This window comes from Canis aureus, chromosome 5 (assembly GCF_053574225.1).
Source record: "Canis aureus isolate CA01 chromosome 5, VMU_Caureus_v.1.0, whole genome shotgun sequence".
In the NCBI taxonomy this organism is placed as follows: Eukaryota; Metazoa; Chordata; class Mammalia; order Carnivora; family Canidae; genus Canis; species Canis aureus.
This window is the reverse complement of record NC_135615.1, coordinates 32768475-32794941: the sequence shown is the minus strand read 5'-3', so window position 1 is coordinate 32794941 and position 26467 is coordinate 32768475. Positions and strand designations below refer to the sequence as shown.

The 26467-nt window shown below is 48.2% G+C and overlaps 1 long non-coding RNA gene across 1 annotated transcript; it reads right to left on the bottom strand.

The window, feature by feature from the left end:
• Positions 1-273: 273 nt before the first annotated feature.
• On the bottom strand, positions 274-8029 carry LOC144313385 (uncharacterized). The gene is made up of 3 exons (XR_013379045.1): positions 7943-8029; positions 5100-5562; positions 274-789 (listed from the first exon to the last, which is right to left on the bottom strand). It is a non-coding gene; the product is annotated as an uncharacterized LOC144313385 (long non-coding RNA).
• Between the last annotated feature and the right edge of the window lie 18438 nt (positions 8030-26467).

Sequence of the window (26467 nt, the reverse complement as noted above, 5' to 3'; positions counted from 1 at the left end):
GCACTGGGGGGAGGGAATGTTTTAGAATTGGTTTCGGGACCGTGAAGGGAGCAAGGGGCTGGGGCACAGCTGAAGCTCCTCGGGCTGCCCCGCCTTTCCTCCGTTGGCCTGAGAGGACCCAACAGGCCCTTTCAGCACAGGATCACCTTTTGGATGAAGGGTTATTTACTTCCAGGATTTGTCATTCTCCGTAACACATTGTTTGCTATAGATTTGAAAAAAAAAAATCACACTTCAGAGAATTCAGTGAAAAGTAAATTTCATTTTCTCAGTTTCTTTGTCCCCCTGCCCCAGTGTAATCACTGTAAATATGCACGTGCTCATCCCAAAGTAGTTATTGAATTCCTACCACACGCCCAAAGATGTTGTAGTCTTGGAAGGTACAGTGGGTAAGTGAGGCTCTGTTCTCGTGGGGCTCACAGCTGGAGGTGGTGGCGCAGTGGCCACTGGAGACAAGCAGGTGGGCTCATCAACCCACCAGGGGCCCGTGGCGCTGGCCAGGGCGGGCTGGCGCAGCGGCGGTGGGGGTGACCGCAGCGCTGTGGGGCCGGTAGACCAGATGGCCCAGCTGGTCCCTGCAGACACACAGGGCTCTGGGTGTGTGACTCACGTCGGTGGCTTCTCTTCTAGAGCAGGGACCAGAGCAAGAAGCGTCTGCATCTTGTAGGCATGCGATCTCCTTGGTCTTTATAGACTTGCGTGGGGGGTGTTGGAGAGCGTTCCAAGGAGAAGAGGTGGAGACAGGCTGGAAGGCCCCTTGCGCTGAAGGTCATGGATTTTCTGTGGTCGCTGGAGGAGATGAACATGCAGACACACAGGCTAAGCACCCGTGAGAATAGCTCTCTGTGAGTCATCCTGAAAAACCAGCTTTGAACAAAAGCGTGTGTTTCCCTCATGGGGAGGGGGCTTTCTCCCTCCCTGTGTTAGTGGCACCCCCAAGATGAGGACGAGCTGGGCCTCAGCAGAGGAGGCAGGTGGCCAGCAGTTCGGATGGCACCTCCCCGCAGTGCGCCCACACCTGCTCCCTGCTTCCATTCTCACCTCTCTGAGCACCCCAGCGTTGCTGGTGTCTGGGTCAGCATTCCTGGTGAGCTTCAGCGCAGGGCCACCGCGTGACTGACAAGCACCCCAGCTTGTAAAGACGTCACGTGAGACAGGACTTTGTTCAAGGTCCTGAGGAACTTCCCATGTGGCCCCTTCTGTTTGAGCCCCCTCCCCTCACACAAACTGACCACCGTCCTGGGGAGTGGGATGTGGGGGCCCTCACCTCCTGCCCCCCAAGCCCGACCCCACTGGTGCCAGACAGCGCACTGCAGCTGGAGGTCCTGTGTGTCACTTAAAGGAGCAAAGCAATTTTCCACTTTAAAGGACCCACTGGCCAAGAACATCTGTGGCAAACGTGTGCTTTTCCCTGGACTGATGTTGAATGAGGGGCTCGAGGGCCATCAGACGTGCCATCAGATGTGCAGTGAGGAGCACATGACAAACTGCCACTGTGGACGGATGGCTTGTGGCCCCCCCAGTGCATATGCTGACACCTAACCCCCGGATGATGGTGTTGAGAGGTGGGGTCTTTGGGAGGGGATGAGGTTGTGAGGGTAGAGCCCCCAGGATGGGATTGGTGTCCTTGTAAAGGAGACCCCAGAGAGCCCGTTGTCCCTTTATTTACATGAGGACACAGCGAGAGGATGTCATCTGTGAACCAAGAAGTGGGGTGTCTCACCCGACATCAGACCTGCCCCTGCCTGGATCTTAGACCTCTGCCCCCCGATCTTGGACCTGCCCCCACCTGGATCTTGGACCTGCCCCCACCTGGATCTTGGATCTGTCCTGCCTGGATCTTGGGACCTACCTCCACCTGGTTCTTGGACCTCTCCCCTAGATCTTAGACCCGCTCCCCCCCCACCTGGATCTTGGACCTCTCCCCCACCTGAATCTTGGACCTGTCCTGCCTGGATCTCGGGACCTACCCCCACCTGGATCTTGGACCTGCCCTGCCTGGATCTTGGACATCCCCTCCCCCGCCCTGCCCCAGATCTTAGACCTGCCCCCTGCCTGGATCTTGGACCTACCCCTGTCTGGACATACCCCGCCCCCCCGATCTTGGACCTACAGCCCCCAGAGCCTGGTTAAGCTCTCTGTCTGTGGTGTCCTGTTAGAGCAGCAGGAGCAGACCGTCCTATGGCATCGCTAGTACCTGAAACACACAGCTAACCCCAAGCTGGCAGGTCTGGGGGTCACAGAAGGAGGTTGGTAACATATGAATAATACAAAACTTAACAACCAGGAAGACTATTCTGTGAATATTGCAGTGCTAACCATACTGTATAATAAGTAAAGCCAGTCTGCATTCACACACGACGTGGTGGCGGTGGGCATGGAATAAGGACTGGCATTAATGAAACCCTAAGAATCCTGAGGGCGATCTTCTTGGCTTGCATGATGTGCACAAATTCCATCCACGAGATGTTTCTCTTGCTGTTACGGCAAAGTCTTCTATTCCAACGACACTTTGTACCTGCGTGTCTGACCTTGCGAAGGTATGAATGGAAGATTTTCTGTGTCTTGCCTAAAAAGAGGGCCTAGACTTTGTGTTCTGGTGGTGATTGGATTTTACTTCAAACTAAATCTGGGAAGGCGGGGAAATATGCCTGGTCTAAATCACTGAGCCGTGTGTTATTCCTCAGGGCGATTAGATTTTCCTGCGTTACAGGTGGATGTGTGTCTGCTTTTCCTCCCTGCTCTGCTGGATTAGATTTGGCCTGGTCCTGACCAGAGAACGAGGCTTTCAAACTGACCCAAACTGCACTTATGGTGGGGCCGTGACCACCCTTGTCCAACGAGTGAGAGTGGATGGTATAGTTCACAGAAATGGAGATACGTAACGAGCATGTCAATTCAGTCCACGCTTACCTAATGCTTCAGAGCCCTTGGGCCTTGAGAGGTGTTTGATTTGGAATCTGTCAAAATTCCTATCTTGCATCTGGCTTTCCAGGGCCTGCTGCATCGTAGGCAGCGAACATATTTTTTGTTGTTGTTGAATAAATTAACGTGGTCTGTTGCTCCAAAGCACTTAAGATAAGTGTATATATTTTGATATCAGAGTCTACATATACATTTTATTTCCTTACTAAAGCTGAGGCCTCATGGAAAATGACCCTGGAGGTGACATGATCCTATGCCCAGGGGTGGTCTGTCATCAGTTGAACCTAGCCAGGCCACTCAGTGGAGTCCAGATCGTCTCCGGTCTGTTTGATTCAAGGAGTGTTCCCTGCATGCCTTCCTGGGGTTGTTTGTTGTTTATATTGGGAGCAGGACTCATTTCAGTTTGTGGATCCTTGAGCACATCGCTTTCACTAGGAAATCATTTATTCCCAAGGAGACTGCACTTCTGACTTTATTCTCGCGACAACAGCCTGGTGTCACGATCATGTGGAGAGCTCACTAACGACTCTGGCTCTAGGTATCGGCCCCGTGGCATCAGGTCGCTCATCAAATCGCAAAGCTGGACTGACAGACGTGGGTCAAGGTGCAGCCCAAACTCAGCTCATGAAGAATTTCCCAGACTCCCACTGATTGGGGTCTCTCACCTGACCCATTGGCCCTACTGGTCTCCAAGACGGGTTTAGGAGTCTGAGCCAGCCTGGAAAGTCAGTGGTTTGAGATAAATGTCACCCTCAGAAGGAAGGACTACGGTGCACTAGCAAAGCAGACCACCTGCTGGCAGAGCATTAGCATGTCCAGAAATGCCTGAGAACCAGTCTTGGTGGCTCCGTCTCAGCAGAGCTGTTGTCTATGAACACAGACACCCTCATGCTTATGGGGTGAAGGCCAGCCTCCCGGGCTGGGACCCCGCTGAGGAGCGACGAGGTGACTCCCAGCCCACCCCAGAATGGAAATACACCCCAGGTGGGCACACAGCAGCCTCACATCACCTCCGTTAGATGAAATGTTTCATCTCAACCACAGGAGATGGAATATTACATCCATCTTGCGACGATCTTTATTTTATTCCACTTTTTAGGGACTTCCTCCTGAGGAGACTGGGCGTGTGCTCAGCAACGGAAAGCTGAGTAGACGACGAGCCCTGTTTTATCACAGGTGTGGCTGTCTGCCAGCTATAAAAACAATCTTGACTAATTTTAAAAGTGGTCTTATTCTCAGAATCCCAGCCTTTTCTAGTCGAAGCAGTTAATACCCAACCCGCATTCAAAATCGGGATTAGCGTTCACAACCTCGTTACCCGGAAAATGCCGTTAAGCTGATGTTGGCTTACTCAGGAGAGTATAATTTAATGCGGTGGTGACTTTCTAGCTGGATACGTACCTTCTTAGATCTTAATTAGAGCACTGAAAGCTCTCGACACCTTTCATTCAAAGATCATTTTCTCCCTACATTTGAAGTCACTGGGATTCGACTGTCAGGGCACCAGCCACAGTCTGACGGAGGATTTGTTTTCAAAACTGTTTCTCGAATGGCAACTCAGGGCAGCCTGATTACAAAGTTTAAACATTGCTTACCGAGTGAACCTCTAGAGGGAAACATCTCATTTTAACGAGACCCTGGGGAGGCCCAAGGATCCTGCTGCCTAACTTGAGATTGTACGTTAGGCTTCGTGCTAAAAATAACACCGGCTAGCATTATCTTTTAACGCGACCGTGGCGATCACAGTGTGATGTCCTTTAAAAACGGCAAAGCTTCATTAGGCTAAAGCAAAATCCACATTTCTTCTTAACTAGCCAGGCTCTGTGATGACAGGCGCAGAGACATCCCCGCTGGCTGGGGGGTAGGCACCGGCTCTCCGTGGTCCTGCGGCTCCTGCGGTTGCTTCGGACGCCCACCTACCCTCCCTCACTTCTAGTTGTTCGGCACAAGGTAGGAAAGGAAGAACAGGGGCGGTCTTCCCGCGCTGGGAGGCAGCAGGCTAGCGGGGACAGAAACGTGACTAATCACCTTGATGAAGCAGAGGCTTGGCTGACCCGTGTGACGCTGCGGGTGCCCCGAGTCCAATCCCCGTCTGGATGGATTTCCATACTCCAAGCCCTCGTGGGTCATGCTGAATAAGGGTGGAGGATTGGGTGACTCAACCGCACACTCACCTGTAGGGCCAGCAGATTTTTCTGGAGCCCTGCGATGCTCCCGATTCTGCTTTGAGAGATTCTAGAACCTACTTGCAGAACCAAGGGATAAGAAGCACCTAACCCGATCCACAGGTGTTTGGGTTGGTCAAGTGGAATGAGTCTCTCTCCTCTGGTCATCCTTTCACGTGTTAGTGACACTTTATGCCACTAACGACTTTGCCGCTGATGGAAAAATACAGGGAGCGGTCACCCAACAGAGCCTTCCCGGCCTAGGAGTTGTAATGCAAGTCAGATCATTTCTCGCAACCCTCGCTTGCTGTTGCATCTCACACAGATTGCACTCATGACTAAACAATTTTCCCAAATAGGACATCGAGGTCCTTGCGGATAGAGGCCAATCACTGCGCCATTGGCAACGTTTTCGAGGAGGTCTCTGTGGCCACCCTGTAGGCACGGCTGTTTACGAGCATCTGGAGACAGGCTGCAGAAGAGAGGGAGAAAGAAATGTATGCTCTGGAAAGGCCCATTTTGTGTAAAAGTGAACACCTGGTAGGAGGCCAGAGTCAGACAGAGGGTTATCCTACGGGACCGACACTGCTGTCTCCCTGAGTGGTTGTTGGGATTGTCGGGCGAGGCTTGTTGGAGCCGTGGGATGCCACCTGCATGGTTCCTAGTCTCCTCACATTAGCATCCCAAGTATCAGACCATGGGACAAGAGGGGATGAAAGCCGGGTCTTCTGAATTATTAATGGACACTCCTGGCTTCACGCATGTGTGAAATCTGAGGAGTAGTCACAAGCATAAGCTTTGCTTGTATGAATTCCCAGTTTAAAAGAATCATCATTGGGATGCCCGGGTGGCTCAGTGGTTAAGTGTCTACCTTCAGCCCAGGGCGTGACCCCGGGGTCCTGGGATCGAGTCCCACATTGGGCTCCCTGCATGGAGCCTGCTTCTCCCTCTGCCTGTGTCTCTGCCTCTCTCCCTCTGTGTGTCTCTAACGAATAAATAAATAAAATCTTAAAAAAAAAAGAATCATCCTTAAAAAGCAGGCACAGGAAACACAACTCACATAAATGATATAATCTTTAAAAATCATCATAAAATAGGACGATTCCTTCAGCCCCCTCTCTTACACCCACATAAAAACCATCCATCCTCTCTTCTCCCTCTCTTGCACACCTGCTTAAAAAACCGTGGTGTCGGAGAAGAATACAATCATTATTGCAAGTTAAATCGAAGCTATAGAAAGCTGATAAAAGCTTTTCTTTGATATAAAGCTCCTATAAAGTCTTTTTCTGTGAGTTGGCCTTGGGGGGCGATCACTGTGCAAGGAAGGCTCTTTGGCACTAGGCTGATCTGGGTCTCGTTTGTCTTGCCCGCCTGGGGTTGCCACCGGGAGTTCCCTGCACACTCACCTGTGGGTACTCCCCGTGCACACCCGGGTTATCGCCCTCTGCTTGCGGACCCTGGGGACCGCGTTTTTAAATAAAGAAGATGTAATCCCCTCATGGATAAGTACATGAAGGGGTGCGCTCATTTTGCACTTTTCGTGCTCTTGTTTTGAAGAATGTATCTGCTCAGTTCTCTTTGAAATCAGCTTTTTATGCAATAAAGGTGGGAGGATGCTTCTGCATTAAGCCTTCGTTTGGCTTTAGGGCCGGGACTTTGGTTTCCTAGGAATGAAAAGGACCCAGTTGCACAGAGTGAGTGAACTGTTGAGGCAGGGCCCTGTGTGGTGCAAGCTCTGTGGCATCGCTTCACCTTCTCCTCCTCCTCCTCCTCCTCCTCCTCCTCTTCCTTCTCCTTCTCCTTCTTCTCCTCCTTTTCCTCCTCCTCCTCCTCTTCCTTCTTCTTGTAGGCTCCACACCAGGTACAGAGCCCAATGCAGGGTTTGAACCCATGACCCCGAGATGGAGACCTGAGTTGAGGTCAAGAGGCAGATGCTCAACCAACCAAGCCACCAGATGCCCTGGTGCTGATTCTTTTTCTATTGCTCTTATTTTGTTTGGTTGTAGGCCAACCAGCTAACATTGTTAATCCTAATTCAGATGAAGAAACCAAAATCCAAAGAGAAGCTACCCACGGCCATACTATGAGCCCACAGTGGGCCAGTCTGGGAAGCTGCTGGCAGGTCACCCTCACTTTTTTTTCTTCCAGGGCAACAGGCAGAGAGAGCTACCCAAGGGGCATACGAGTCAGGGGTCTGCAGAGAAACGGGGCAGGAAGCTATGTATCCATGGAGGTTACACCTGTGTCATTCAGTAGATATACACACATGTACTAGGGCTACATCTATGAAGGAGGATTTATTATGAGAAACTAACTCATGTGATCATAGAGGCTGAGAATTCCCACCCTTGGCCACCTGCCTGCTGGTGACCCGGGAGGGCAGGCGGTCTAGCCAGGCTGGGAGGTAGTAGGGTCCCTTACAGGTATGCTTCGGCAGCCAGATCCTGCTCAGGTGGCTTGGCGGCACATCGTGCTGGTTAACTTTCTGTGTCACCCTGACGGGGTCGCGGGATGCCTGGGCAGCTGGTCGGGCATTGTTCTGGGAGTGTCAGGGGGGTGTTTCCACGCAGGTTGTGGGAACCAGTGGAATGTGGAACGGGGATTGTGCGCCCCAATGTGAGGGCATCGTCCTCTCTGCTGAGGGCTCGAATAAATCCAAAAGCTGGCGGGAGGGAGAGTTGCCCTCTGCCCGCCGCTGAGAAGCAGACGAGCAGAGGGGATGGGGACCACCCTGGGGGAGGCGGACAGCCCTGTCGGGGGCAGCAGCGGAGCCAGAGGCCAGAGCGGCCGAGCAGGGGGCCAGCGGGGTCGTGCCTCCGCAGCCGCGCACCTGGCCTCTCCCGCTGGCTCACCTGCATGCTCACCCCTTTCCTCCGCGTCTCTCTGAGGAGCACCCGACCCGGGCTCTGGGTCCTTCCTGCTTCCCCGAAGCCCCAGCCCCTTCTCTGCATCCTCTGGTGGCTCATTGTGACACGTCATGACCCCTCCAACCTCATGGCAGGGCCTCCCCGGACCCTCATCTCCCTGCAACACTGCATCTTTTCTCCACTGTCCTTCCACAAAACCAAGGATGCCTATGACTCAACGTCTCTGGTTCCCTCTCCCATCCCCCTGCCCCCACCCCGATCACTGTCAGCAGGTGGCCCTTCCCAGAGCTTCCCAGAGACCAAGTCAAGGTCCTGGGGCTCCCTGTTGCTAGCCCTGGGGCGTCACCTGCCCCCACCCCGGTCCGCCCTGACAACAGCACAGAAACCAGGTGGCCATGCCTTCTGGAAGGTTCGCTGTGGCTTTCCCCTGCCCCCCCGGCTGCTCCTTCTCAGCTGGGTCCCTGTCCTTTCTCCAGTTGCTCCCTTCTTCCTCCCTGGCCGCTCTTCCACCCCGTCTCCCAGACAGAGCTCAGCCTCCAGCCAGGACTTTATGCCCAGCTGCGTGCTGGAAGATCCCAGAGGCACGTCCCTGGGTTAGAGACCCAGGCACCCATCTGCGCAGCCCACAGCCCTCCTGATTTGCACGAGCGTTTCAAATACAACAGCCTTCGTGCCTCGCCTCTGTCACCACGTCTTCATCCCAATGCTTGTTTCTGAACAGTACTATTATCTACCTCTTGTTCAAGACACCTGCTTAACAACCGCTCTTGATTTCCCTGCCCCTGAGGCCCAACATCCCGTCAGGGAGGGTCCAGCAGCCCCTGTGGTGGGCGCCCTCAACCAGGGCCCCAGCCCCCTCCTCTGACATCCCCCCCACTCCCTCCCCCTTCCTCTGCCTTCCTGGAGCAAAGAAAGGGAGTTTGGTTAATAAAGATGTAAGTCACACAGCGCTATCACTTCCCCCCAATCCACTCTCCTTCCTTCAAGCTGGGAACCCCAAACAAGCACCCTCACCGAGGCCCCTGCATGTCTGCTCATGCTCCCCGGCCCGCTCTGCTTTCTGCTTTTGTCGACACCCCGCCCCCCCGACCTTCTCCTTAGCTCTAGCATGTTCATTTGCCCCGTGCACCATTCTGTGCTCTGAAAGGCACACCGTCTGCTCCTTCCCTCCCAGTCCGTGCACCCGTCTGTGCTCCTGACTCTGCCGTTGGCGCCTTATCTGATGCTGAGGACACCTGTTGGGAGCACTCACTCCATCCTGTTCCTGACCTGGAGGGGCCAGATTTCAACACTGGACAAGAAGCATGCTCTGGCTTTCGGTTTTATCTTGTTTTGTACCTACTGCTTCATCGGGTTTGGTTCCAAGCGCATGAGTTGATTCTGGGTTTCAGGGTGGGCTTTCCATCCAATTTGCTAGACATTGCATGGAGACGGTGGGCTTTCTGACCCTAGCCTTAGAGGGGCACGACTTCCTGGAGAAGCCCCCACTTTTGCGTGTCTCCAAACCTTGAGAGCCATGAAATTTCAGTTTATTTCTGCTTGCTTTGGCTGGTGCCCACAGGACAAAAGCTGTTCTGTGCATGGCTAAGCCCCTCTGGGTTCCTGACGTGTTGTCCATCCTGACAATTACTTATTATCCTGTCAGCTGGCCAGGAACTTTAAAATGAGCTTCTTTAGAGTTCAATCATCCTTTTATTATGTTCAAAGGGGAAGATGATCTGAATAACCCGGTGTGCCTTATTTCTGGAAATGGAACTCCCTCTGCCTAGCTTCCAAAACGTAGCTGCTTTTCTTTCCTACACTCTCCTAAAAAAAAAAAAAATTATTGTGAGTTTATATCTTTCAAAACATCTTTTTCCATATTTTACAGTGGGAGTTCAAGAAAGGGCCAAAATAAATGTGTGTGTTACCCGTTCTTTTTCTATATAAGTCTGGCCCGTGTATTTTCAGAGTACCACAATGTTCTTCTCCTGGCCAAGGAAAACACACAAAGCTCCAAAAATAATATGGGGGGGGGGTATCTCTCGCTCAACTGAAACCTGGAAAGAAAGACTTTTTTAAAAAGGAAAAATTAGTCAGGTATATTTTCCCAAGTATATTTAATTAAACATTACAATTAAAAAAAATAAAGCAATGTTTATGGATTTTAAAAGAACACAAATTTATACACTAAAAAATTGTTGCTTTCCAGAGAATTCCTTTGGAAGGGTGCATAGTTCATCCTTCCTTCCTTCCTTCCTTCCTTCCTTCCTTCCTTTCCTTTCCTTTTTCTCTCTTTCTTTTAAGCAAAGCTCAACCTTTAAAAAATGTTTAACCCTAGAAGTGTATCCTATGAATGTGGAGCTAAGACTTTGAAAATAGCCAAAATTCAGATTCAGTCAGCTATGGTAAATAATCTCCAACTAGTGTGTTGACATTTTGATAACTGTGTGTATTTGTGTTGTGTGTGCATGACTTTAAAGAAATGATTACTGGTAGTTTCTTACATGACTGAGGGCGATTCTAAAAGGAGGCTCTGATAGATATTGAGACGATGTTTGGGTTCCAGGGGAGATAAATGGTTCAGCTTTCCGAGGCGGCAATGCTGGCTGGCAATGTGTCTCTGCCACGCTCCCTGAGGAAGAGAGCCACTGTTCCCACACAGACCTTCCATCCTCGCTTTTCTGATTATTCTTAACTACTTCCCGGATGACATATTAGCTTCCTATACTTTTTAATAATCTCTTCTTACATCTTGCTTTGTTTTAGAAGTAGTTTCCTGATACAAAAACCTCATGATTCTGGATTTATATGCACCTGCACCAAGCAACTAGCTGCTAAGGTGCCATCAGATTAACCCCTGGGGTGATGCAAACCTTGTTATCAAAGCTGTATTGGTCAGAATCGTTAAAGTAATACTTAAAAATAATGAAAAGCTGGACACAGGTATTTATTTCTTAGACTCTTAATTTTCACTAGTTCTTACATTTATTGTTATAGGAGTTACTATGAATCTCTCAAAAATGGGGAATACTGATTTATTTTATTTTAGAATAAAAAGGATATAAATAAACAAATAATGGAGAAATTAGATATAGGTTAAAAGAAAACAATCTCAATTTCACACCTTGTACAAAAATAGATTAAAAATGGATCATAGATTTACATGTAAAACATAAAAATATAAAATTCATAGAAATAACATAGGAATAAATCTTCAGAATCTAGGATTCGGTGAAGAGTTCTTCAATAGGACATCAGCGATGCAATCCAGAAAAGAAAAAATATATATAAATTGTACTTCTTCAAATTAAAAGCTTTTGCTCTGTAAAGGACTCTGTTAAGAGTTTTAAGATCCTATTAACAGGGATCCCTGGGTGGCGTAGCGGTTTGGCGCCTGCCTTTGGCCCAGGGCGCGATCCTGGAGACCCGGGATCGAATCCCACGTCGGGCTCCTGGTGCATGGAGCCTGCTTCTCCCTCTGCCTGTGTCTCTGCCTCTCTCTCTCTCTCTCTCTCTGTGACTATCATAAATAAATAAAAATTAAAAAAAAAAGATCCTATTAACAGAAAGACTCTGTGCAGAGAAGTTACAGACAGGAGGAAATATTTGTAAGCCACAGATCTGATGGAGGACTAGTATGTAGAATATATAAAGAACACTTAACACTAAAACAAAAATTAATTAGAAAATGTGCAAAAGACATGAGGAGATGTTTCACGGAGAAGGATTTTTGATAGAAGAAAAGCACATGGAAACATGTTTGGCATCAGTAGCTTTTAGGGAAATTTAAGCTTAAAATCCATGAGGGGGATCTCTGGGTGTCTCAGTGGTTTAGCACTTGTCTTCAGTCCAGGACGGGATCCTGGAGTCCCGGGATCGAGTCCCGCATAGGGATCCCTGCATGGAGCCTGCTTCTCTCTCTGCCACTGTCTCTGCTTATCTCTTTCTGTGTATCTCTCATGAAGAAATAAATAAAATCTTTTTTAAAAAGTCATATGAATTATTATTACACACCTGTTAGATCAGCTACAATAAAAAATAGTGTCAACACCAAATGCTGGCAGGGACATGGAGAAGCTGAGTCTCTCTACATTGCTGGTGGAAATATACAATGGTGTGGTCAACTCTGGAAAACACTATGGCAGATACTCAAGAAAATAAATATGCACTTACAATATAATCTAGTATTTGATGTCCTGGAGATTTACTCCAGAAAAATGAAAAGTTATGCTAGTAGTAATGAGGGTAGGTAATTGTTTAAAGTAGCTTGGTTTGTAATTGCTAAAAACTGGAAACAACCAGGATGTCTCTCCATAGATTGATGGTTAAACAGACCATGGAGCATCCATACCAGGGAATATTACTCAACTAGACACAGTAATGAACTGTGGATACAGCACCTTGAATTGATCTCAAGGGCATTATGCTGAGTAAAAAAACACGGATCCTAAAATGTCACTTACTGTATAATTCTATTTGTTTAACATCATCAAACAACATAATTAGAGAAAAGGAAAACAGATTAGTGGTTGGCAAGGGTTACAGATAGTGGGGTGGGTAGCAGGGGAGGTAGATATAAGAAGAGATAGGCATTCGTTTTCCAGGGCTTCTGCAAAAAATGACTACAAAGCAGGGGAATTAAAACAATGGAAATTTATTCCTTCACAGTTCTGGAGGCTAGAAGTCTGAAATCATGGTGTTAGTAGAGCCATGTTCCTTCTGAAGCCTACAAGGGAGGATTGAGATCCTTCCTTGCCTCCTCCAGCTTCTGGTGGTCGCTGGCCATCCTTGGTGGTCCTTGGCTTGCAGACTCATCCTTCTAGCCTCTGTCTCCATCTTCATGTGATCTCCTCCCTGTAAGTGTCTGTGCCTCTTCTTTTCTGATAAGGGCACAAGTCATCAGATTTAGGGCTTACTATAATGCAGTGTGGCCTCATCTCATCTTGATCACATCTGCAAAGACTCTATTTCCAAATAAGGCCACATCCATAGGTATAGAGCTAAATAATTCAATGTATCTTTGTGGAGGACCCAACTCATCAGGGTAGTACCAGGGAGACCTTTGTGGTGATGAATATTCCATATCTTATTGAGCCAGCAGTGGTTACACAAATCTGCACAAATAATAGAACGACACAGAAGTAGGCACACAGGTTGTACCCATGTGTCATTTCCTGTTTTTCACATTTTACTATATGTATGTAACATGCAGCCATTGGCGGAAAGGTGCCTGGAATATCTTTGCACTGTCTTTGCAATATTTTGTGAATCTATGACTATTTTAAAATAAAAAGTTAGGAACTCCTGGGTGGCTCAGCAGTTGAGAGTCTGCCTTCGGCTCAGGTCATGATCCTGGGTCTGGGGATCGAGTCCCACATCGGGCTCCCTGTGAGGAGCCTGCTTCTCCCCCTGCCTGTGTCTCTGCCTCTCTCTCGGTGTCTGTCATGAATAATCTTTAAAAAAATAAGAAGTTAAAAAAAATAAGCAAGTCCACACCAGAATCTGCACAGAACCATTATTGAGCTTTCTTCATAGTTGCCAAAAGCTTGGAGGCAACCAACATGCCTTTCAGTAGGTGGATGGATCAATTAGCTGTGTCCATCCAGACAGTAGACTATTATTTAGCATTAAAAAGAAATGAGCTATCAAGTCATGAATAGGCATGGAGGAAACCTGAATGCATTGTATTAAGTGAATAATAATATTATTAAGTGAGTAACAATATTATTAGGTGAATAATTTAAGAAGGTTACAGCAGCATGATCCCAATTTTATGTCATTCTGGAAAAGGCTAAACTAGAGAGACAGTAAAAAGGCTGCCAGGTGTGTGTGTGTGTGTGTTTGTAGGGATGAATAGAAGGAACACACAGGATTTTCAGGGCATTGGAAATACTCTGTGTGATAGCATAATGATGGACACATGTCATTACATATTTTTCTAAACCTACAGAATGTACAGACACCAAAGGCTGCCCCTAAGGTAAACAACAGACTCTGGGTGATGAGGACGTGTGTTCATCCTTTGTAACAAACAGCAGCAGGTGGGGATTTTGACCATGGGGGAGGCTGTGGTTTGGGGAGGCAGAGGGTATGTGGGAAATCTCTGTAGATAACCTTTAAGTTTGCTGAGAGCCCAAACTGCTCTAAATTAGTTGTTATTAATGAAAAAGAAAAAAAACCCACTTATTTCTATCTTCTTCTACACATGGGTTGGATTAGGTTATATAACCTTTACTGTGTGTGAGACACTCATACACACACACACATGCACACACACCCTATACACATAGCACACCACATGCATGTTGTTGGAGGGTTGACTTGAGTTTGGGGTCCGTTGGGTATCTCACCAAGTTGGAGCACTTGTCATGGCTTCTCACTTGTGCATCACATACCTTATTTCTTTCAACACCATGTGATTGTCCATTTTCCTGACTGGTCAAGATCTGGTTACGAGCAATGTCCTTGGTTGGGGACCGTTATGAGTCTTTTCACTCCATTAGGAGAGAAAATGTAAGATTCTCAATGTTCTTGGTCACCCTAAAGTCAGAGTCTTTAAGAAAAATCTGTTTTTCCCTGATGGCCACGCACATTTGCTTTGTTTAGTTACTTGAAGAAAAGGCTGGAAGGCTTACCTACCATCAATGTGCTCACAGTAGTTTATGGTGTCAGTTTGTGTCTCACGTTTATACTCTTTTGGAGTGAATGGGAGCTGCTGGTTTATTTCAGAAAGATGTAGTAACCGATAAATTTATATTCCAAATTTTCTTTTTGACTCCTATGACGAGGCAGTCACTTTTCATGTGGACCTAATGAAGAGTCTTTTTAAGCCTCATTATGTGCAAATTGGAGATATGGGTTGTAGTGATAAATGTGTCACGGCTTCTTCATTGAGAAATAGCACTGAAGTCGTTGGCTACCTCCCACTTTGGTTTTGCACGGCACAGAAAGGGCCATGCTTTACGTGGGACATAAGGCCACGTGTTTCTTTCCTGTCTCGTGACTGACAGAATGGGCTCTATGGCAAATGCCAGCTTCTCCACTAGCATCCTACGAATGGGAAAAAAAAAAAAGAGGCTGGGGCTTTAATAAGGGACTCTTCCCAATCTCGGATGATCTGATTGTGCAGCCAAACTCACAATGTGGAAAATGGAACATTTTATGAAGTTCATACATTTTCAAAATTGCTCCCACAATGATGTTTCATTTTGTGTTAGGACTGGAATGATGGCCTCTATCTATTCCAGAAAGCTTCAACATTGCCTCCAGTGAGAAGGGAAAGCTCATATTTCGAGGCCACTGACTGCAGCCCATTCAGATTTCACTGGGGAACATATGCCAGCTCCTTTTATGGTAAAGAAAACAGTGATGTATGAGAATCTCTGTATCCACATCCCCTCATCAGTCTTCTCGGTGTGTGGATCCGCCAGCCTGGCTTCCGCGGCAGGATTAAATATAATGTCTCCCAGCGAGCTAGTGACTAGCAACACTCTTCCACTTTCTGTATGTAAACTCCCTTTTTAGTGAATAAAGCCATTAGGCGACTCGAGTATTGACATTTTTATGGGATTGTTTTTGGAAAAGACTAACATAATTCTAAATTCAGCATATGGAAGTGGTCAAATTGTGTTCCTACCGTGTAAAATGTTTGACTAATAACCTACTGCACTCCCTTGGCCGGTACACAGAGCGGAGGTTGATTAATTTCACCAGTATCCCTTAATCTCCTTCCTTGGCTCTCATCCCATTCTGCAAGGGTTGATAAATCTTACATCCCCTGAAGATTATTACAGTTCCTAATAGTCTTATGACATTAGAAAGAAGCTAGGCTCTCAATGGCACAAAATGCATCCAACAAATGAAATCACATAAATAATTTAGATTTCACAATTTAATTTTTATGGGGCGCTTTTTGGTGTTGTTGCCGTTGTTTATGGGGAATAATAAGGATTGTTGGCTCAGCCTGCCGTAAATAAAGGGGGAACATTTTGACACAAGAAATTTCAGTGCTGTGGCTGTCCTTTCCCGAAAACAATATGAAACTATCCAACTCCAGCTTAAGATCATGCTTATGCTCATAAATAATACCACTGGAGAGGCAAGTACACACACACACACACACGCACACGCATACATCTGTCTTCTATTTTTTAAATAAAATTAGCTAATCTGCTCCCTTTCTTCTTAAAACTACTTTTCTTTGATGAGCCTAGGGCAGATCTTACATATCTTTGTTTTGAAATCATCTGTGCTAACTTGTGATCATCAGTAAATATTTCTTAAGAATTCTCTGGCTCTTAACACATTTACTGAGCTCCTTCTTTATGCCAAGGACTCTGCTAAGTACCATGACTGATGGGTGTCGGGGAATTGCGATGCACCCCCTTGTTCTCAAGGAGTTAGTCCTTCAAACACACATGAGAATTTAGAGGAGGAAATATAAAAAGCTGCCAAATACTGCGAGAGCAAATGCAAGAGTGTACATAATGGAGAAAAGAAGATCGAAAGGTCTGTTGGATACCACGGAGGTGGAGGCTGGTCCAGGATCTTGCTTCAGAAGAGCTTTCAATTAGTCCAGATAGAAACACCTGTGATGAGCACCATATAAAATCTTAACGGGCCAGTCATACCTAGCGTTGTTTATACAAGTCTGCTGTGTGACCATAACTCTCAATCTTAGGTTGAGCAAAGGCCCGGCTGAATGTTTAAATGCATCTTAAGGCTTCGTCCTTTTTACACAGAACTGAGTTGCATTTATTCAAACATCCTATGGTGCCGTGTGCAGTGTAGAGAGTGGGAACAGAATGGGGGGAAACCAGGCAAAACAGATGCATCTCCTGCCTTCCCGGTGAGTGTGGAGTCATTGTCCTGAGGGTGGGAGGGATGGGAGGTGACTGACACCTGCTCCCACTTGACCTCTGCTCAGCCACCAGGGGAAGTGTCTATAGACGTACATCACACACACACACACACACACACAGACACATGCACACACACACCTAACTTAAGGACTTTGAGCACGAGATGTCCACTCCCTCTGCCAGCCTTGCAGGGTCATTCACAAGACTGTTCAGGAGGCAGTCGGTCCATGATGGAAAGTTTAAAAAGCCCTCTTTCCCATATAAGGGTCACCACTGGCTCCCTCAGTGCCGTCCATGGATCCACTCTCTCTGGTAGACCAGATGGCTTCTGGGCGTGCATCTGGGTATCTTCTGAGTATGGGGCAACATGTCGTAGGGTCACTCGTACTGCCGCTCATTGGAAAACCGGGTCACAGGGTGAGCCAGGCTCAAGAGGAGAGAAGTAGACCTCTCTGGGGTGGGAGGAGGACTGTCACACGCAGTGAAGGGGAGCTATTGGCACCCCCTCTTAGTTATGCACACATCCACCTACATAACCACCCCATATGGGCTTACTGGCAATCTTCCAAAGGGAGGGTTTCACTATTATTTCTTGAGTGGTTTTTAGGTGAGAGAACTGAGGCTTCAAGATATGAAAAAATTGGGTGTGTAGATGGGTGTGCAGTGTGCAGGATGGTGGTGAGGGGGTGTATACATAGGGCGTGGGGTGAGTGGGGTGGAGGTGCGGGGATGTGGGCGGGGTGTGGGGTCAGCACAGGAAATGGGCTGCAGAGTGAAGGAGGGCCAGGCACTGGGTGGGGAGCTGGGTCGGGACCTGGGAGCTGCCGGGACCCGGAGGACTTTCTCATTTCTGGGCAGCAGGGAGGGTGGCAGGACCACTGTTCTGGCCCAATCCAAAGCCTCATTACCATCTCAGGATCTTTCTTAAGAATTCCCCAGCAATCTGAGCAGCTCCAGACATGATTTCGGGGAAACTCAGTTTCCTCCAATGCCCTCTCCTATTTCTGGAAGCTCAGGGGTTTTTTTTTGTACCTCCAAACGGAGACGAGAGCCGCACTTCTTCCTTCAACCACCTGGTGCGGCGCAGGACACCCAGGGCTCGTTCGTGGGCTCTCCATAAATATTTGTTGAATGCTTGGAAGGAGCTCACAGTTTCATTCTCTGTGTTTGCTTTTCTGATTTTTCTGTAAGGGCTGAGGGTGCCTGGAGCCCCGGCACCGCAGCAAGTGACCTTGGGCGTGTCGCTCAGCAAGGCTCGGGCCAGGGCACATCCTCCAGGCCTGTCTAAGGTCACAGCTGGGGGCCGTGGGGCCCCAGATCCCCTCCCTGCTGAACAGCAGGCTCATAAAACTGGGGTATAACTTGGCTTTCCTGGAGGCAGAGCAGCGGGTGGTCTTAGTTCTCGTGTGCCCAAATGCAGCCCCTTTCGCTCGCAGCCTCCCTCGTATTTAAACGACTTTAGGTTGTAGAGCAGCTTTAAGCTCATAGAAAAATTGAGCAGACAAGTACCACGTGCCCACACATGCTCGGCCTCCTGCGTGTGGCCGTGATTTACGTTTTCTAGGCATGATTGAGCGCCATGCACACCAGGTAAAATCGGAAGTGCTCATTTCCCTTCAGCTTCCCCGGTGCAGCGCCCACGCTGAGCCCCAGAGAGCCGACCTCATGTGCAGATGCAGCGCGGGGCCTGTGCCCTGGCCAACGAGGTGAGCCAGGCCCACGCGCGCCCGCCCAGAGGAGCCCCGGCCGCGGCCACCAGGGACCGGCCTTGCAGCTCAGGGCTGTGTCACATGGCAAGAGGGGCCACTCTGGGGGAGCTGAGCGTCGCCGTAAATATTTATATGGGATCTAGGGTCACTCTGCTGCAGGGCGGTTTATTATTAGAACAAACAGAACTGAAAACACGGTGACAGGACGGAGCCGGCCGCAGGGGGCCGCACCTGCACGAGGTTGGGGACGAGAATAGTGCTGCCCCCCTGCCCCCCTGCAGGTGGGGGGAGCCCGTGGACAGGGCACATCCGAGCCCCACTCAGCAGCCGTCCTCCACCTGCGGGGCAGCCCACGGCCCCAACAGGCCGCTCAGAAAAGTACTCCAGTTTGCTGATCGGCAACTTAAAAACAATAATGAAAGTAGGTTTGAGCTGTCTCGAACGTGTTGTCAGTCTCCCCTGCGTCCTGGAGGGAGTCCAGTCTGAGCAGACACAAGCCGCTGGTGTCCCGTGCCCCGGAGCCCCGTTCTCCAGCCGACCCTCTGCGCTACAGTGCATAATCGATCATTCCCACGGGCCACTGAAACACTCAACAAAACGAAGCATCAGAGACCAGAACTTTTAATCTCAGGGCTATTAGTGGATCGCTGTGGACAGATGACTTCATCCTTTCAACAACTCTTCCCCTCCTCCAAAATAAAATAAAATGATCTGGTTTTCCTTTGAAGAAGTGTCCTAAGGAATGTGTTCGCTCCGGGTATGATGAGGCAGTTTGGACATTTCTAGGCCCAACGACACACAATTATTCTGACTTGCCTTGACGGTATAGAAAACAAGGTAGCGTCTGGGTAAAAAAAAGCAGATTCTGGGATCTGACCGCCTATGGTGGTATTCTGGCTTTGTCTAGCTGCAAACCCTAGACAAGCTCACTAAATTCCCATGCCTCAGTTTCCCCAGCTCTAAAATGGGCAGAACGGTACCCATCTCACAGGGGTGTCGGCTGGGACCGAGTGAGTTAATCTGTGCAATGATTAGGAAGGCGTCTAGCCAGCAGAAAGCCCTCATGGGAATAAGTTGCTATTTTTTTTTTTAAGATTTTATTTATTTACTTGAGAGAGAGAGAGAGCACAGAGACAGAGGGAGAAGCAGGCTCCCCCATAAGCAGAGAGCCCGATGTGGGGCCCAACCCCAGGACCCTCAGATCATGACCTGAGCCGAAGGCAGACGCTCAACCACTGAGCCCCCCAGGGGTCCCAAAGTTGCTACCAGGTTTACCCATCACTAGAAGTATATTATGGCTTCTTATCCTAACAAAGTCTAAGTCATAATTATTGTTGCTAAGAAAAGAGAATTAGGTGTATGTTTTTACGTCACACTAACCAGTAAAGAAACAACTATTCAGATGGGAAGTAAAAACAACCAGGTCAATTCTTTTCACGTAAACTCCTTTAATGCCCGACTGCACCGAGTGCCAAATGCACAAGATACCCCCACGTTGTTTGAGGCAAAGGCACAACAAGCCCTACGATAGCTGAGTATCATTTATAAGCTCTCGAAACAACTTAAAAGTCTTTATCTCATCCCATCTCCAAGAGATCTTTATCAGGTAAATGGGGCAGGTGTCATAAAGTCCCAATGTACAGGTGGGGTTACTGAGCCTTGGGGAGGATGCTCCGCCTGCAACAGGAGAACAGAATATTTATTCCCCGGGCTTGTGTCCCTCCACGATTCGGAGAAGCTTCCAAGACATGCGATGCTTGGAATGAGAGCAGCCGCTGGGAAAGCTTGAGTATCTTAAGTTACAAATGCTATGTCGCACTGCTATTTCCGTCCATGCAAGGTCCTCCGCGCTACCTTTAGGACTGGGGTGTATGTGTGTGTGTCGGGGTGCGTAGATAATTTTTAAGTAACGTTACTGTAGATGAGTGATTTTTATAAGCTTCCCTGGTAAATGATGGCTTGTTTCCGTGCAGTTAACTGTTCGCAGCGAGCAAGCTGTGAGCAATAGCCACATAAATAACAGTTATTGCTTTTGTGCTCCGTGATCTGGGGAGAGGACAGTTCCCAATGTGCTTTCCGCGGCCCAGGCCACCTCCTATTAACCATCACGGAGGGGATCTTCCCCTTGAAGGAGCTGAGGGGCCGAGGAGCTTCTGGGAATGAGTGTCTGTTGCAAATGCCGCCTGAGAGCGTGCTCTGTGACTGTTGCGCTTTGCACTCCGGTTTCCGAGGTAGAAACCCATTTCCAGATGAAGCAAGCAGCTTGAATGAAAGCACTGAGAAAATTAATCAGTGGAATCTTCTGAAATTGGGTGTCTTCTACATCTTAAAAATTATCTCCCTTTCCTCCTAGGTGCTGGCGAGGGATAATTATTTCCTGTAAGCAGCTGGCTCAGCAATCTACTCTGCATGCTGGGGAAAAGAGTAGTTAAGAGGAAATGGCCTTGGTGGATCCTCAAAAGCGTTCTTCATTGATGGTATTTGTGCTGTATTTTTTTTTTTTATTATTAAACAGGAAGATATTGCAGATGAAAATCACTTACAGTCTTGATCGGCCAAATGCATTCTGCAAGGTGTTTGTATTTTGCAAGAGAGTGAAAAGAAATATATTTAAGTCCTGGATTATTCTGAGTACTTGTTGCCGATGTGAGACGGAATCTGTGGCTGATTTCTCAGAGCATCAGAGTGTCACGGCCCCAGAGGCTGCACGAGGCTCAGACCATCTTCTGGCATTACCCGTCCTACCTGTTCTTTCTCATATCTTCCCCCCTACCCCCCAATGAGGGGAAGACTAATTTATAGTAATCAGTAGAAAGGTGGGCTCTAAAGAGGCCATGCAGGGCTCCTGGGCTCCCTGGCGCATCCTGCTGACCCTGTCCGGTGTGCATGCGGAGGCTGGCGCTTGTGTCACCAGGGACATGCACACCTCAAGACAGAAAACCACAATTCCCAGAGCCTGGCCTCCCCAAAGCCTCCCCAGCACGCTCATTGGAATGTCCTTGGAGATACAGCAGCAGCTAGGAGGACAAGCACAGGCCCTGTGACATTCCTCATCTTTCCCAGAGGAGAGGTGAATGCCATCAAAGAGGGAGATCATATTTGGATGCTGTTCTGCTGCTTCATTTTTGACAGGGACCCTGCAGATGAGAAAGAGGAAGGGGCCGTTCTCTTACCCATGACAAAAGCATCGGAAGAAAGACATTTTAGGGGGTAACATCTTTCTTCCTGCTTTGGATCCGAGTAGATAGAAAGTTAGATGTGTGTCTGAAGAGCCAAAAAAAGCAGATTTAAAGAAGCGACTCGAGTTCGGCTTAAGGAAGAGAAGCCACGGCTTCCAAATAACATATTTTTATATACTGACCTTTTAAAATGCTCACCAGATGATCCTAGTGAATTCTCCAGTGCTCCAGAGCTGTTGTCTTCTTCTGTCCAGACTGTGTGCCCCAAACAACCAACACTGATTGCTCACAGCTCTGGAGGCTGAAAGCCTGAGATCCGGGAGCCGCAGACTCTGTGTCTGGTGAGCGCCTGCTTCCTGGGTCATGTGTCCTCAAGTGGGGATGGGGTGAGAGCACTCTCTGGGGGCTTTTCTAATTCCTTCCTGAGGGCTTTCCCCTCATGACCCAGTACCTCCTGAAGGCCCCACCTCCTGACATCATCGCCCTGGAGGGTTAGGTGTCAGGATATGGATTTTGGGGGGACATGACACATTCACTCTACAGCAGTTGTTGGTGGCAAAGTCAAGTTTTCTACCTTTGGAAGCGGACAAAGGTGTTTCTCAGCAAAGACAATCATGGCCACAACCCTCACGTGTCCTACGTGAAAGCAATGACACTGCAGGTCTCTGAAGATGCAAAGCAGTGACGCGCACTTGTTTGCCTGTGGGGTCCTACAGGCACCAGGTATACAGCACTTGTACACAGGATGTTTTGTCATAAAAACAGGGTGTCCTATGGGCTGGCATTTTTTTATGGTTCAACACATTCATCCTAGTTTTTATATAGAAGAACACATGAGTGGGAGAATGTGTCAGATGAAGAATGGTGTGCAGGGAAACATGGTCCTCAAGCCACTGGAGCAGACCCACGATCAACTCTACAGAACTAGATGTGATGTCAAGGGGATCAGACTCAGTGGACAGTGTCCTTCCGACCTTTTCATGGTAAAAGGGCAGATCTGTGCTTTTTAAAGATTATCAAGGTCAATGAAATCAAAGAATGTGTCGTCTCACGGATGCCCCCAAACATCCACAGCACAGTGCGCTTTCAAACAGGGTTTTCTGAAGTCATGAAGAAAATGGAAAGATTCCTTAGCAGTTTGTGTTTTGCTTGTTCAATCCATGAATATCCGAGTGACAAATGGCAGCGAGCTCATCTGACTCCCCACGTGCCCGCTGGGAATGATGACTGCTGGTGGGAACCAGGGAGATGGTCTCTACAGAACCTGTGAAGAGTCAAGGGATGGAAATGCTCCCCCAGGCAGCTTTGCAGGAAGGGTGGGACATTTTTAAGCCTGCATCCCGACATTCTCACAAACGTGGGACCTGCTCTTCCCTGGTGCTGGCATCTGTTCCAGAATGCAGGATTTATCTCAAGTGCCTACTCGGAACAAGAGAGACGCATGAGTCTCCCGTTCCACATACCATGTGCTAATCTGAAAGATAAGTGTACCTTAACCAACACTGGAGCTGGCCATCAGGATACGGTTAATTAGGAGAGCAGGATTTAAGTTATGAACCCTGGTATCACGAACAAAATATAGAGTAGTATTTGTGTGATATCGGAGGCCTCACAAATATTCATGCTTTCCTTTGAGTCCCTCCCAAAATGGTCTGAAAGAACCAGCCAGGTGAGGTGCACATAAGAATCCCTTTCTCATCCTAAGGCACTGCAAAGACATGAATTGTGACAATTCCTTGGTACAGCATGAAATACCGTGTCCAGTCGAGTATATTAGGAAGGGCAAGAGAGGAAGTAAATTTCCCCAAGTCCTTGTTTTAACTTTAAAATCGGAATGAGAAGCTGGGGGTTGAGGTTCCCTTGAGATCCAAGCCCCATGTAAGACAGTATCTGACATGCTGGCTGAAGAAGACAAGCCCATCTAAGGAACAGATGGGGTGGGGTAAGTGACTCTAGGGGTCCTAGGATCAGGCCCCTATGATCCACAGCTGCCCCTGAGAAGGTTGCAATGTGGAGGAAGGTTTCCCTTACACTGACCACCTCTGTGGGTTACTCCATAGGTCCAGAAGTGCCCCTTGCCTGTATCATCTCCAAGCATGGAGCCATGGGGATCAGGATATTCTTGTTCCTTTTTTAAAAATCAGCTTTATGGAAATATAATTCAAGTACCATTCACTGGACTCATCTAAAGTGTATAATTCAGTGGCTGGTCAGTCACGGGCATGGACAACCATCGCCCCAGTCGATTTTAGAACATTTTGTCACTTCAGAAAAAATTTCTAGTGTCTGTTAGCTATCCTCACCTCTCTTCCATCCCCCTCCAGATGCTATCCCTACGCAACCACGACAGACTTCTCTGACTCTGCAGGTCTCTCTCCTCTGGACTTCTGTAGGAGTGGAGTCTTACACTGTATGGTGTGTCGTGCCTGGCTCCTTTCATTCAGCCTCATGTGTTCAAGGTGAGTCCATGCGGTCACACAGGCTAGTGCTTTGTTCCTTTGAGGGTGGAGTCACGTTCCATTGTGCAGAGTGTTTTTTGTTGATCCACTCATCTGTGGGTGGACGTTTGGATTGTTTCCACCTGTTCTCTTTTAGGAATATGCTCCTATGAGCATCAGTGGGGTTCTGTGTGGATATATGTTTTCATTTCTCCTGAGGTACGTATCAAGGGGAGAATTCCTGGGTCATATGCTCACTACTACGTTTGATCATTTAAGGAACCTCCAGACTGTACCAAAGCAGCTGCACCAGGGTGCATGAGGGTTTCATTGCCTCTATGTTGTGACTGAAGGGTAGCCTACTCCAGCTCTGCAGGATGAATAAGTCCAGGGGGTCTAATGCCCCACATGGGGACCACAGTTAACACTAATGAACTGCACACTTGAAATTTGTTAGGAGGTTTGATGCCAATGTTGTCACCACACACACAACAAAGGTAACTATGTAAAGTGATGGATATGCTAATTAGCCTGATTGTGATGATCATTTCATGGTGTCTATTCACATCAAAACATCAAGTAGTCTGCCTTAAATATATATAATTCCCCCCAAAAATATATATTTATATAATCCCTAATTGTCAATTAAGCTTCAATAAAGCTTAAAAAAAGTCAGATACCAGCATTCTTTGGTTGTTCCCCCCACCTCCACCCCCACTCCTCTAACACACACAGGCCAGCTCTGAGGCTGACAGAATGAGAAATCCTTGAACCCTCTCTTCTGGACATTAACGCATAAGCCCTGCTGTGTGCTGATGGAGGTGAACTCCTCACTATGTTCTTTGGGCAGACAGTTCTATCAGGGTCATTCTGGCAGATTGCTATTGTTGGAGCTTCTCAAATTTTAACACAGACAAGTATCACCCGGAAATTGCTAAAAAGCAGATTCTGGGCCTATAGGCTGGAGTCACACCTGAGAGTGTGCATTTCTCACCAGCTCCCAGGAAAGGCATGCAAGGAGCCCCAAGGAGAAAAGAGTGAACACACCCATCAAAGCTGCAGAGGAAAGCTCCAGATTAGCAGGTGAGGAGGCAGCTGACAGGACAGTAGCCAAGAGGAACAGGAAGCAGGTGCCTGGAGGGAAGGGTCTGGCACTCAGAGAAAGGTGGCCTTCAGTGGGTGTGAAAGCTTAAGACAAATGATGAGGAAAGAGTTAAGGATGGGCTCGTAAAGGATAATGTAAATGAAAAAAAATAAGGCCACTAATAACTTCAGGAAAAACAACAAAACACACAAATAAGGAACTATAATCCCACCACACTATTGGGACTGGTTAGAAAAGTAGTTACATAGTGACAATAACATGCATTTCTATTATGCATTTGTCCTACATGGGCATTCACATTGCATCCCTTAATGAGAAGGTGGCAGGCGTTTAAAAGGGTTGCATCCTCACAGAGCCAAGTTGGAACATGACTCAGACGTAGTGACAAAAGCCTGGTATTGAGAGATATGAAGATTGAGCCCAACAGAGAAGCTTCAAGAATGGAGGGGCTGGTGGCTCTTGGGGAGAGTTCCAGAGGGCACAGGCAGCGCTAGGGTAGTCTTTAATTCAAGCCTTTCTATAATAGTTTATCTTTAAATAATGTGCATTTGTTACTTATGAGAAAGAAGGAGCGAGGAGGAGGGAAAAGAGAAGAAGGTGGAGAGAGACAGGAAGCCTATAGACGGGAGGGTAGGGTAAATACATTTGGGACACCCACCGCACAATGTCTCATGCAGTCTGTGCACATGAACATCTTTTACCCTCACACTGGATTGTTGAGTCAGCAGGTGGCCCCACAGGTTAGAAGCAACAGAAGGCAGGCCTGGCTTGGGCCAAGTGTGGAAGGCACCCAGCGGGGTGGGGATGGGGGCCAGTCTCAGCACTCCATCTCACTGGCTTGCTGCCTCAGTGGAAATCTCCCCCCAGCTGTGAAATTCTCTCTCTTTCCCAAAAAGCCCCTATTCAAGCGTATTTGAGGTCGGTACTTGAGATTCACTATTTAGGAGGATCAGATCTTATCCCTGCCTTGTGGCGGTGGGCTGTGTCCTAGGTGGGACTGGTGCTCAGGAGCTGGGGTTCACACTGTGCAGTCCTCCAGAAGGCAGGAGATGCTCCTGATTCACACGGACCATGTGGCATCTACGGCAGGCTTCGTGCATTAGAGCATCACCCTTGTCCTCCTTCTCATCCAATCACGACGAGGATTATTGGGAGGTTGCTATTTGTTTCAAGAAAATGCTTCCCGCCTTTATTTCCCATTAGTGGGTGGGAGAGAATCGGAAAGAATTTTCACTT